Raw genomic sequence first — 14,597 nt, forward strand, 5'->3', positions numbered from 1 at the left:
ATCACACTTCTATTTTTCTTACAACTCAACAATTACAACTCGATACTTAGAACAAAATATGACTCTATATGAATGCCTCCGGCGGTGTACCGGGATATGCGATGACTCATGAGTAACATGTATGAAAGAATTACGAATGGTGGCTTTGCCACAAATACGATGTCAACTACATGATCATGCTTAGCAATATGACAATGATGGAGTGTCTCATAATAAATGGAATGGTGGAAAGTTGCATGGCAATATATCTCGGAATGGCTATGGAAATGCCATAATAGGTAGGTATGGTGGCTGTTTTGAGGAAGGTATATGGTGGGTGTATGATACCGGCGAGAGGTGCGCGGTATTAGAGAGGCTAGCAAAGGTCGAAGGATGAGAGTGCGTATAATCCATGGACTCAACATTAGTCATAAAGAACTCATATACTTATTGCAAAAATCTACAAGTTATCAAAGCAAAATATTACGCGCATGCTCCTTGGGGGATAGATTGGTAGGAAAAGACCATCGCTCGTCCCCGACCGCCACTCATAAGGAAGACAATCAAAAAATAAATCATGCTCCGACTTCATCACATAATGGTTCACCATATGTGCATGCTACGGGAATCACAAACTTTAACACAAGTATTTCTCAAATTCACAACTACTCAACTAGCACAACTTTAATATCACCATCTTTATATCTCAAAACAATTATCATGTATCAAACTTCTCATAGTATTCAACACACTCATAAGGAAGTTTTATTATTAATCTTGTATACCAAATATATTAGGATTTTAAGCAAATTACCATGCTATTTAAGACTCTCGAAATAATCTAAGTGAAGCATGAGAGATCAATAGTTTCTATAAAACAAATCCACCACCATGCTCTAAAAGATATAAGTGAAGTACTAGAGCAAAACTATATAACTCAAAAGATATAAGCGAAGCACATAGAGTATTCTAACAAATTCCAATTCATGTATGGCTCTCTCAAAAGGTGTGTACAGCAAGGATGATTGTGGTAAACTAAAAAGAAAAGACTCAAATCATACAAGACGCTCCAAGCAAAACACATATCATGTGGCGAATAAAAATATAGCTCCAAGTAAAGTTACCGATAGAAGTAGACGAAAGAGGGGATGCCTTCCGGGGCATCCCCAAGCTTTGGCTTTTAGGTGTCCTTAGATTATCTTGAGGGTGCCATGGGCATCCCCATGCTTAGGCTCTTGCCACTCCTTGTTCCATAATCCATCAAATCTTTACCCAAAACTTGAAAACTTCACAACACAAAACTTAAAGTAGAAAATCTCGTGAGCTCCATTAGCGAATGGAAATAAAAGACCACTTCAAGGTACTGTAATGAACTCATTATTTATTTATATTGGTGTTATACCTACTGTATTCCAACTTCTCTAAGGTTTATAAACTATTTTACTAGCCATAGATTCATCAAAATAAGCAAACAACACATGAAAAACAGAATCTGTCAAAACCAGAACAGTCTGTAGTAATCTGTAGCTAGCGCAAGATCTGGAACCCCAAAAATTCTAAAATAAATTTCTGGATGTAGCGACCAGACCTCAAACAGTCTGATCGCTGTGCTCCGGTGTCATCCCTGGATCAGTAATGCTGACACCACACAGTACTCGGAGGATTTATAGCAGAGTAGCAATCACACACTTATTACATCGAGTGTCTCAAAAGAGAACTTATTACAATAAATATGGCTTAAGGCCATCTAATAACGATAACAGCGGAAGGCTTGGAAGATAAGTGAGTCCATCAACTCCAACGGCATCACTGAGTATAGAACCACGACCTAAAACTCCTTAATCGTCGTCTGAAAAGTCTGCAACATTAACGCTGCAGCCCGAAAACGGGTCAGCACATGGAATATGCTGGCAAGGTAACACATAGAAAGTAATGGAATGCAACAACTATACTATATGCATATTTGGCTGGTGGAAAGCTCTATGGTTACAGTTTTTGCGTAAAGCCAATTTTCCCTACTTCAAAGGAATAAATTTAACTACTATCATGGTGGTTGTTAAACATTGAGAATGGTTGACAACATTCTCAATCCCAATTAAAGTAACATCATTAAAACCCATCAAAATTAATTTAGAGTAACATGTTGAGATTCACATGAAAATCCAGGTACTAGATACTCAAGATGTCCATAACCGGGGACACGGCTAACCATGATTAGTTTGTTACACTCTGCAGAGGTTTGCGCACTTTTCCCCACAAGACTCGATCGCCTCCGTTTGGTTTCTCGCACTACAGGGTGTTTGAGAAGACGGATGACCGAGACATAGTCTTTCAGAAGCGCTAGCACCTTACGATCGGGTAGACCGTACCACTTACATCCCCTACATCTGCTAGTCTACCACTGTAAGAGTTCGCACAACTTAGTCAACTATGCCAGAGCCCATATTGGCTTGTGGCTGCACACGGAAGTTTCTAGTATGAATAATCTCATGATCCCTTTGGGCCTGGGTGGCGGTCCAAAGAAAAACAGGCAAGTCCTGGTAACCCCAGGTGCCTCAATCCACCCAGATGTGTATTAGGTTGCCACCTTAAATAAACCCTTAATTATAAATCTCACATCTGTCATGGATATCACTCACCCAATCCACGTCTACTAGCATAGCATGGCATATTAAGCAAACGTAGAAGTAACTCCCAAAGGTTTGATAATAAACAGGTAATAGGTACTACCTCATCTACTTCCCATCCCACAATTTAATTAGATCCTAATCATGCAATGTGTGAGGATTGATCTAATGCAATAAAACTGGGTTGTAGAAAAGGTATGATCAAAGTGTTACTTGCCTTGCTGATGATCCGCGTAACCTAGAGATTCAACGTAACAGGCGGCGCACTCCGGGTATTCTATCGCAGACAAACAACAAGCATACAATAAGTACTCATCTAATGCACAGGTAAAACTCAAATAGCAGATCTAACCAGAAAGTTCAACTTAAGAACCTTGGTTGGCAAAAAGAATCAAATCGAACGAAGCAAAAGAAATCAAACGGCGAAAGAAAACAACTTCGTTCTAGTAATATGGATCTAGGGCAAATTTTACAGTAACAAAAACATGTTTAAGTTGATTATTCGGAAAGAGGGTTTCGAGACGAAACTCCAGGCGCTTGAATCGCCTGATTCCGATAAACGAGCGAAAAGTGATACTAAAACAAAAATCGGATCAGAAATCGCGATCAGAAAATAACCGCGGAAAATCCGATGAAAAAGACAAACGACGAACAGAAAAGAAATTTTTTTTTAACTGCACGGAAAACGAGGCGGCGGCGCCGAACCACGGGCGGCGCGCTCCGGCGAGTCGGCGGCGGCGGCGGCGGCGGGGCTAGGGTTAGGGTTTCGGGCGGGGCTGTTGGCTGGGGTTTCGGCTCGCCTCGGGCGCTATATAAAGGCCTCGGCCGGCGGTGTCCTGGCCGAGTACGGCCCATAGTCGGTTCTGCGTTTTTTTTATATATAATTCCGCTCGGAAGAAAAATAAAAAGAAATACTAAACGGACTCCAAAAATCATGAAATAAATTTTGCCGGGTTTCTAAAATCAAGCCCGATAAAGTGAACATTTATCTAGGCCCAAACTACAAATTTGAAAAACGCGCATTTTTCCTAAATTCAAATAAAAATACCGAAAAACTCCGAAATAAAACTTATTTGATTTTTTTATTAAATCCTCAATATTTCTATATTTTGGGAAAGTCATTTTATTCCCTCTCTCATATTTTTGTAATAGAAATAATTGATGATAAAATAAATAAAATCAAATGATCCTGTTTACATAATTTGAGAAAACTCAAATATGTAAATAACGAAATCCCCAACTCTCTCCGTGGGTCCTTGAGTTGCTTAGGATTTTCTAGGATCAAAACCAAAAGCAAAATAAAATATGATATGCATGATGACCTAATGTATAACATTCCAAATTGAAAATTTGGGATGTTACAAACCTACCCCCCTTAAGATGAATCTCGCCCTCGAGATTCGGGTTGGCTAGAAAATAGGTGAGGGTGGTCTTTGAGCAAATCTTCCTCTCGCTCCCAGGTGGCTTCATCCTCCGTGTGGTGGCTCCACTGAACTTTACAAAACTTGATAACCTTGCTACGAGTAACTCGACTGGCAAACTCGAGGATCTTGACTGGTTTCTCCTCGTAGGTCAAATTGTTATCCAACTGAATTGCTTCTAATGGCACTGTGTCTCTCAAGGCTATGTCAGTCATCTCCGCGTGACACTTCTTCAACTGAGAAACGTGAAACACATCATGCACTCCGGTTAATCCTTCTGGCAATTCCAACTTGTAGGCCACTTCTCCCATACGCTCCAAAACTTGATATGGTCCTACAAATCGTGGCGCTAACTTCCCCTTAACTCCAAAGCGCTTAATCCCTCGAAGTGGGGATACTCGAAGATAAGCTCTATCTCCGACTTCGTAAACTGTCTCCTTACGTTTAGAATCTGCGTAGCTCTTCTGCCTGGACTGGGCTACCTTGAGCCTATCGCGTATCAACTTCACCTTCTGTTCAGACTCTTTAATCAAATCTGGTCCAAACAACTGGCGGTCTCCAACTTCGTCCCATGACAACGGTGTCCTGCACCTCCTTCCGTACAAAGCCTCGAAAGGGGCCGTGTTCAAACTGGTCTGATAGCTATTATTGTAAGAAAACTCTGCATATGGCAAATTATCGTCCCAACTAGATCCATAATCTAGCGCACAAGCTCTCAGCATATCTTCCAAAATCTGATTGACTCTCTCGGTCTGTCCATCTGTCTGCGGATGAAAAGCTGTACTAAATTCTAACCTGGTACCCAAAGTCTCATGCAACTGCTTCCAGAACTTTGAGGTAAACTGGGTTCCTCTATCTGATACAATACTCCTCGAAACTCCATGCAGACAAACGATCCTGGTCATGTATATCTTTGCCAACTTAGTACTGGTGTAAGTGGTCTTTACTGGGATGAAATGAGCTACTTTCGTCAATCGATCGACTACAACCCAAATCGAGTCATAGCCTGAACGAGTCCTTGGCAATCCCGTGATAAAATCCATGCCTAACTTATCCCACTTCCATTCGGGTATCAGCAATGGTTGCAACAATCCTGCTGGCTTCTGATGCTCTGCCTTTACTCTCTGACATACATCACAAACTGCTACATACTCCGCAATATCCTTTTTCATTTCGGTCCACTAGAAAATATCCTTCAAATCCAAATACATCTTGGTATTTCCTGGGTGAATCGAATACGGTGAGTCATGTGCCTCTTGCAGAATCAACTTTGTGATCTCCGGGTCATTGGGCACGTAAACACAGTCTTCAAACCATAGGGTGTCGTGCTCATCCTCACGAAATCCTTTAGCTTTTCCTTTGCTCAGTTTCTCCTTTATAACGGCAATCTCTTTGTCAGTTTTCTGAGCTTCTCTGATTCTATCCATCAAAGTTGACTGAATCTCTAGTGCTGCTACATAGCCTCTCGGAACTATTTCCACACATAGTTCACGAAGATTTTCTGCTAACTCCTTGGGTATTTCTCCCGTCATTAGTGTATTGACATGGCTCTTGCGGCTTAATGCATCAGCTACTACATTAGCCTTTCCGGGATGATAATGCAATTTCATATCACAATCCTTGATAAGCTCCAACCATCTCCTTTGTCTGAGGTTCAACTCCTTCTGTGTGAAAATGTACTTCAAACTCTTATGATCCGTGTACACCTCACAATGATTCCCAATGAGGAAATGTCTCCATGTCTTCAGTGCATGCACTACGGCTGCTAACTCCAAATCATGCGTAGCATAATTCAATTCATGGGGCTTCAGTTGTCGTGAAGCATACGAAACAACTGTCCCTTCCTGCATAAGCACTGCTCCAAGTCCTCGACGTGAAGCGTCGCAATACACCTCATAATCCTTGGTTTGATCTGGCAAAATCAACACTGGTGAGGTCACCAAACGTTTCTTCAACTCCTGGAAACTATCCTCACACTCCTTAGTCCATTTGAACTTAGTATCCTTCTTCAGCAACTCTATCATAGGCTTTGCAATCTTTGAGAAATTCTCAATAAATCTCCGGTAGTATCCTGTGAGTCCAAGAAAACTCCGGATCTCTCCAACTGTTGTTGGTGCTTCCCACTTGGTCACGGTTTCAACTTTAGCGGGATCTACTGCTATACCTTCTCCGGATATAACGTGTCCGAGGAATCCTACTTCCTTCAACCAAAATTCACATTTGCTGCATTTGGCATATAACTGATGTTCTCTGAGCTTTCCAAGTACCAAACGCAAATGCTCCTTATGCTCCTCTTCATTCTTCGAATAAACTAGGATATCATCAATGAACACTACGATGAACTTATCCAAAAACTCCATAAACACTTTGTTCATCATGTTCATAAAATAGGCAGGCGCGTTAGTCAGTCCAAATGACATAACGGTATACTCATATAGTCCATATCTTGTGGTGAATGCTGTCTTAGGTATATCCTGTTCTCGAATCTTCAACTGGTGGTATCCTGATCGCAAATCCATCTTGGAAAACACTTTAGCTCCTTGTAATCGATCAAACAAATCGTTGATCTTTGGTAGTGGGTACTTGTTCTTGATCGTTACTTCGTTCAATCCTCGATAGTCAACAACCATCCTTAACGATCCATCCTTCTTTTCCACTAGAAGTACTGGTGATCCCCAAGGCGAAGAACTTGGGCGAATATATCCCTTATCCAGTAACTCCTTAATCTGCTTCTTAATTTCCACCAAATCTTTTGCGGGCATCCTATATGGTCTCTTCGATATTGGCCCAGTGCCTGGCAATAGCTCAATCAAAAACTCAATGTCTCTATCCGGTGGCATGCCTGGCAACTCTTCGGGAAATACATCAGGAAAATCCTTTACCACTGGTACTTCCTCCTGCACAACTCCTGTTAGGCAATTCACTTGTGTCCTTTTTGGTACATGCCGGGATACATTCTTGATCCTTCTCCCTTCTGGTGTGGTAAGCAAAATTGACTTACAAGCACACTCAATATTCCCTTTATACTTTGATAACCAATCCATGCCTAATATCACATCCAATCCTTGAGATTCCAATACTATTAGGTCTGAGGGAAAAACATAGTTACCAATCCTTAATGGTAACCGATCACACCATAGACTTGCCACATACTCTGCTCCTGGCGAGGTTACTAACATGGGTGACCTAAGGGCTTGGGTTGGTAGGTCATACTTATCCACAAATCCCCTTGAGATGTATGAATGCGATGCACCAGTATCAAAAAGAACGAGTGCAGTAAATGACTTAACCAAAAACTTACCTATTACTGCATCGGGCTGAGCTTCAACCTCCTCCATGCTAACGTGTTTCACATGTCCCCTGTTGAAAGGGTTCGGCTTCTTCCCAGAACTTCCATTGCCGTTTTGACCTTCAGGACATTCATTTGCAAAATGTCCTGGCTTCGAACACTTATAGCAAGTGACGTGGCTCAAGTCCTTCTTGGCTGGGGTCGATGGGGTGCTGCGGTTATGGCCATTGCTTCCTCCATTCCCATTACCATTCTTGGTGCCATTGTGATTGTGCGAGCTACCTACTCCATGGGTATGCTGAAAATGTCCTCCCGGTCTAGGGGTAAAACGAGGCTTCTGCTGAGCTCCTGAATTATACTTTCCTTGTCCATACTTCCTCTTGCGGTTCTCAATTTGCTGCTACATCCCTTCAATCATAAGAGCATGATCTACCAACTCCTGGTACTTGTTGAAGGTGGCTACCATCAACTACATGCTCAATTCATCATTCAGTCCTTCCAGGAATTTCTCCTGCTTAGCTGCATCTGTAGCAACATCATGTGGGGCATAACGTGCTAGCTTACTAAACTCCTCCACATACTGGCCAACTGTCCGTCCTCCTTGGCGCAAGTTACAAAACTCACGTTTCTTCATGGCCATTGCTCCTGCTGAAACATGGGCAGTACGAAAAGCCTGCTAAAACTGGTCCCGTGTGACAGTGTCGACTGGTAAAGTGGCTGTGAAATTCTCCCACCAAGATGCTGCGGGTCCTTCTAACTGATGTGCGGCAAACTTAACCTTCTCCACATCTGTGCATCCTGTTGTGGTCAACTCCCTAGCTATCTTGCGGAGCCAATCATCTGCTACAATCGGCTCGGTGCTACTGGAGAACACCGGCGGATTCAGCCTAAGAAAACGGGCTAAGTGGTCAGCAGGTGGTGGTGGTGGTGGGTTGTTGTTGTTGTTCCCCTGATTCTGATTCTGAACTAGCAACTGCATCAAGGTGTTCTGCTACTGGATCAACTGGGTGAGCTCCGGTGGAAAGGCAAATCCGGGGTCACGTCTCGGAGGCATCTGAGGGTTTAGAAGAGATGAGATATAAGAATAGAGGGGGTCTAAAGAGAAAACACTACCCATATGCACATGAGGCAAAAGCACACAATTCACTTCAATCAAACAAACAAGGCATACAATCGATCTAACTATCGCAAAAGTGCTCGGACTACTATATTTACATGGTGGACTACTACTACTGATGAGGTGGTCTACAAGAAATATTCTACGGTTGTAGACTCCATGATATCCGCTCCTGCTTCATCAACATAGTCATCATCGCTACTTTCTTGCTCCAAGTCGGTGCCGTCGATGATGTTGTAATCTTCCGGGCTAATCTCCTTGGGTTCTTCGTCTTCATCTACTGGGGTCGGGCCTCCCATAAATATTCCAATCTTCTTGATCAGATCGTCATTCTTATCCACCAATACTTCAATTTCTTCTTCATAATATTCGCGTGTAGCCTTGAGTTCTTCCTCTAATTCCTTGATTCTAGTCTTAGCCTTCTTCAGATCTATCATGTCGGTGCACATCTGATTCTCCTATCGTCGAATGTGCTGGTTTAACTCCTGGATAAAAGCTGCAATTGATCTAACTTTCCTGGTGCTAATCATCTCCCAGTGTTCATCTCGGCGCCCACAAATCTGGTAGATAGTATCCTTAAGATCCTTGCGGTAGACTTCTCCAATGCATCCCATGGTGATGTGAGCTGCCATGCTCTTTCCTAGACACCAAGTTGGGGCATCAAAAGAAAACTATGGGCTCAGTGACTAGCATGAACGTCCTTCCTGGAACTTGAACTTGAATCATCCAGCGCTCTTCTTCAGGTAACGTGGCGTTGTAGGTTCCCGTGAAGCTTGGTATTCCTATGTTCAGGTATCTAGTGACTTCCTTCAAGTGGTGTCCAAAGGGTGTATCTTCATCTGGTTGGGTGAACTTGTTCCTTGCATCCGCCATCCTAAAGAGTAGAAGAGATGAGAGGTCAGAAGAGAAGACAGTGAGTAGTGATCTAGGTCCTTAGCTTAGTGGTCGTGTCCTACAGTCAGCGTGTGCTCTGATATCATCTCTGTAGCGACCAGACCTCAAACAATCTGATCTCTATGCTCCGGTGTCATCCCTGGATCAGTAATGCTGACACCACACAGTACTCGGAGGATTTATAGCAGAGTAGCAATCACACACTTATTACATCGAGTGTCTCAAAAGAGAACTTATTACAATAAATATGGCTTAAGGCCATCTAATAACGATAACAGCGGAAGGCTTGGAAGATAAGTGAGTCCATCAACTCCAACGACATCACTGAGTATAAAACCACGACCTAAAACTCCTTAATCGTCGTCTGAAAAGTCTGCAACATTAACGTTGCAGTCCGAAAACGGGTCAGCACATGGATTATGCTGGCAAGGTAACACATAGAAAGTAATGGAATGCAACAACTATAATATATGCATATTTGGCTGGTGGAAAGCTCTATGGTTACAGTTTTTGCGTAAAGCCAATTTTTCCCTACTTCAAAGGAATAAATTTAACTACTATCATGGTGGTTGTTAAACATTGAGAATGGTTGACAGCATTCTCAATACCAATTAAAGTAACATCATTAAAACCCATCAAAATTAATTTAGAGTAACATGTTGAGATTCACATGAAAATCCAGGTACTAGATACTCAAGATGTCCATAACCGGGGACACGGCTAACCATGATTAGTTTGTTACACTCTGCAGAGGTTTGCGCACTTTTCCCCACAAGACTCGATCGCCTCCGTTTGGTTTCTCGCACTACAGGGTATTTGTGAAGACGGATGACCGAGACATAGTCTTTCAGAAGCACTAGCACCTGACGATCGGGTAGACCGTACCACCTACATCCCCTACATCTACTAGTCTACCACTATAAGATTTTGCACAACTTAGTCAACTATGCCAGAGCCCATAATGGCTTGTGGCTACACACGGAAGTTTCTAGTATGAATAATCTCATGATCCCTTTGGGCCTGGGTGGCGGTCCAAAGAAAAACAGGCAAGTCCTGGTAACCCCAGGTGCCTCAATCCACCCAGATGTGTATTAGGTTGCCACCTTAAATAAACCCTTAGTTATAAATCTCACATCTGTCATGGATATCACTCACCCAATCCACGTCTACTAGCATAGCATGGCATATTAAGCAAACGTAGAAGTAACTCCCAAAGGTTTGATAATAAACAGGTAATAGGTACTACCTCATCTACTTCCCATCCCACAATTTAATTAGATCCTAATCATGCAATGTGTGAGGATTGATCTAATGCAATAAAACTGGGTTGTAGAAAAGGTATGATCAAAGTGTTACTTGCCTTGCTGATGATCCGCGTAACCTAGAGATTCAACATAACAAGCGGCGCACTCCGGGTATTCTATCGCAGACAAACAACAAGCATACAATAAGTACTCATCTAATGCACAGGTAAAACTCAAATAGCAGATCTAACCAGAAAGTTCAACTTAAGAACCCTGGTTGGCAAAAAGAATCAAATCGAACGAAGCAAAAGAAATCAAACGGCGAAAGAAAACAACTTCGTTCTAGTAATCTGGATCTAGGGCAAATTTTACAGTAACAAAAACATGTTTAAGTTGATTATTCGGAAAGAGGGTTTCGAGACGAAACTCCAGGCGCTTGAATCGCCTGATTCCGATAAACGAGCGAAAAGTTATACTAAAACGAAAATCGGATCAGAAATCGCGATCAGAAAATAACCGCGGAAAATCCGATGAAAAAGACAAACGACGAACAGAAAAGGAATTTTTTTTAACTGCACAAAAAACGAGGCGGCGGCGGCGAACCTCGGGCGGCGCGCTCCGGCGAGTCAGCGGCGGCGGCGGCGGCGGGGCTAGGGTTAGGGATTCGGGCGGGGCTGTTGGCTGGGGTTTCGGCTCGCCTCGGGCGCTATATAAAGGCCTCGGCCGGCGGTGTCCTGGCCGAGTACGGCCCATAGTCGGTTCCGCGTTTTCTTTTTATATATAATTCCGCTCGGAAGAAAAATAAAAAGAAATACTAAACGGACTCCAAAAATCATGAAATAAATTTTGCCGGGTTTCTAAGATCAAGCCCGATAAAGTGAACATTTATCTAGGCCCAAACTACAACTTTGAAAAACGTGCATTTTTTCTAAATTCAAATAAAAATACCGAAAAACTCCGAAATAAAACTTATTTGATTTTTTATTAAATCCTCAATATTTCTATATTTTGGGAAAGTCATTTTATTCCCTCTCTCATATTTTTGTAATAGAAATAATTGATGATAAAATAAATAAAATCAAATGATCCTGTTTACATAATTTGAGAAAACTCAAATATGTAAATAACGAAATCCCCAACTCTCTCCGTGGGTCCTTGAGTTGCTTAGGATTTTCTAGGATCAAAACCAAAAGCAAAATAAAATATGATATGCATGATGACCTAATGTATAACATTCCAAATTGAAAATTTGGGATGTTACACTGGACGTGAGGAATTTATCTGTTAATCATCTGCAAAAATAATTAACTAAACATCACTTTCTAAATAAAAATGACAGCAGTTCTCGTGAGCGCTAAAGTTTCTGTTTTTACAGCAAGTTCAACAAGACTTTCCCCAAGTCTTCCCAATGGTTCTACTTGGCACAAACACTAATTAAAAACAAAAAACACAACCAAAACAGAGGCTAGATAAATTACTTATTACTAAACAGGAACAAAAAGCAATGAATAAAAATAAAATTGGGTTGCCTCCCAACAAGCGCTGTCGTTTAACGCCCCTAGCCAGGCATAACAAGCAAGAATAGATTTAGGTATTGCCATCTTTGGTAGACAATCCATAAGTGGCTCTCATAATAGATTCGTAAGGTAATTTAATTTTCTTTCTAGGAAAGTGTTCCATGCATTTCCTTAATGGAAATTGGAATCTAATATTTCCTTCCTTCATATCAATAATTGCACCAATCGTTCTAAGGAAAGGTCTACCAAGAATAATAGGACATGAAGGATTGCAATCCATATCAAGAACAATAAAATCTACGGGCACATAATTCCTATTTGCAACAATAATAACATCATTAATTCTTCCCATAGGTTTCTTAGTAGTGGAATCCGCAAGGTGCAAGTTTAGAGAGCAATCATCAAAATCACGGAAACCTAACAAATCACACAAAGTCTTTGGAATCGTGGAAACGCTAGCACCGAAATCACATAAAGCATAGAATTCATGATCTTTAATTTTAATTTTAATAGTTGGTTCCCACTCATCATTAAGTTTTCTAGGGATATAAACTTCCAATTCAAGTTTTCTTCATAAGATTGCATCAAGGCATCAACGATATGTTTAGTAAACACTTTATTTTGACTATAAGCATGAGGAGAATTTATCACGGATTGAAACAAGGAAATACAATCAATCAAAGAGCAATTTTCATAGTTAAATTCCTTGAAATCTATAATAGTGGGTTTAGCAACATCTAGGGTTTTAATTTCTTCAATCCCACTTTTATCAAATTTAGCATCAAGATCAACAAATTCCGAATTCTTGGAACGCCTTCTAGGTAAAGGTGCATCATATTCAGTCCCATCATTATCAAGATTCATATTGCAAAACAAAGATTTAATAGGGGACACATCAATAAATTTTAGATCTTCATCTTTATTTTCATAGGAACTAGAAGAACACGCTCTTATAAAGGCATCTTTCTTCGCACGCATCCTTGCGGTTCTTTCTTTGCACTCATCAATGGAAATTCTCATGGCTTTTAGAGACTCATTGATATCATGCTTAGGTGTAATAGATCTAAGTTTCAAAGAATCAACATCAAGAGCAATTCTATCAACGTTCCTAGCCAAATCATCAATCTTAAGCAATTTTTCTTCAATCATAGCATTAAAATTCTTTTGCGAAGTAATAAATTCTTTAATATTAGATTCAAAATCAGAGCGCATCTTATTATAATTTCCATAGGAATTGTTGTAGGAATAACCATAATTATTAGAGGGATTAGTAGGATAAGGCCTAGGATTAAAATTTCCTCTATACGCGTTGTTACCAAAGTTGTTCCTACCGACAAAATTCACATCCATAGATTCATTATTATTCTCAATCAAAGTAGACAAGGGCATATCAGTAGGATCGGAAGAAACACTCTTATTAGCAAATAATTTCATAAGTTCATCCATCTTTCCACTCAAAACATTAATTTCTTCTATCGCATGCACCTTTTTATTAGTAGATCTTTCAGTATGCCATTGAGAATAATTAACCATAATATTATCTAGGATTTTAGTAGCTTCTCCTAATGTGATTTCCATAAAAGTGCCTCCCGCGGCTGAATCTAAAAGATTTCTAGAAGCAAAATTCAATCCGGCATAAGAATTTTGTATAATCATCCACAAATTTAAACCATGAGTAGGGCAATTACGTATCATTAATTTCATTCTCTCCCAAGATTGTGCAACATGTTCATGATCAAGTTGCTTAAAATTCATAATATCGTTTCTAAGAGAGATGATCTTAGCAGGAGGAAAATACTTAGAGATAAAAGCATCTTTGCACTTGTTCCATGAATCAATACTATTTCTAGGCAAAGACGAAAACCAAGCTTTAGCACAATCTCAAAGCGAAAAAGGAAATAGCTTCAATTTAACAATATCATTATCCACATCTTTGTTCTTTTGCATGTCACACAAATCAACAAAGCTATTTAGATGGGCAGCGGCATCTTCACTAGGAAGGCCGGAAAACGGATCTTTCATGACAAGATTCAGCAAAGCAGTATTAATTTCACAAGATTCAACATCGGTAAGAGGAGCAATCGGAGTGCTAATAAAATCATTCTTGTTGGTATTGGTGAAGTCACACAATTTAGTATTATCTTGAGCCATCGTGACAAGCAAGCAAACTAACACACAAGCAAAGAAAAAGCAAGCGGGCAAAAAGAGGCAAATAGAGAAAGAGAGGGAGGATAGAGAAGAGGGCGAATAAAACGGCAAGGGTGAAGTGGGGGAGAGGAAAACAAGAGGCAAATGGCAAATAATGTAATGCGGGAGATAAGGGTATGTGATGGGTACTTGGTAAGTTGACTTTTGCGTAGACCTCCCCGGCAACGGCGCCATAAATCCTTCTTGCTACCTCTTGAGCACTGCGATGGTTTCCCCCGAAGCGGAAGGGATGATGCATCAAAGTAGCGTAAGTATTTCCCTCAGTTTTTGAGAACCAAGGTATCAATCCAGTAGGAGGCTA

The sequence above is a fragment of the Triticum urartu genome, chromosome 6A (genome assembly GCF_056163025.1).
Source record: "Triticum urartu cultivar PI428250 chromosome 6A, HENAU_Tu73, whole genome shotgun sequence".
Classification (NCBI taxonomy): domain Eukaryota; kingdom Viridiplantae; phylum Streptophyta; class Magnoliopsida; order Poales; family Poaceae; genus Triticum; species Triticum urartu.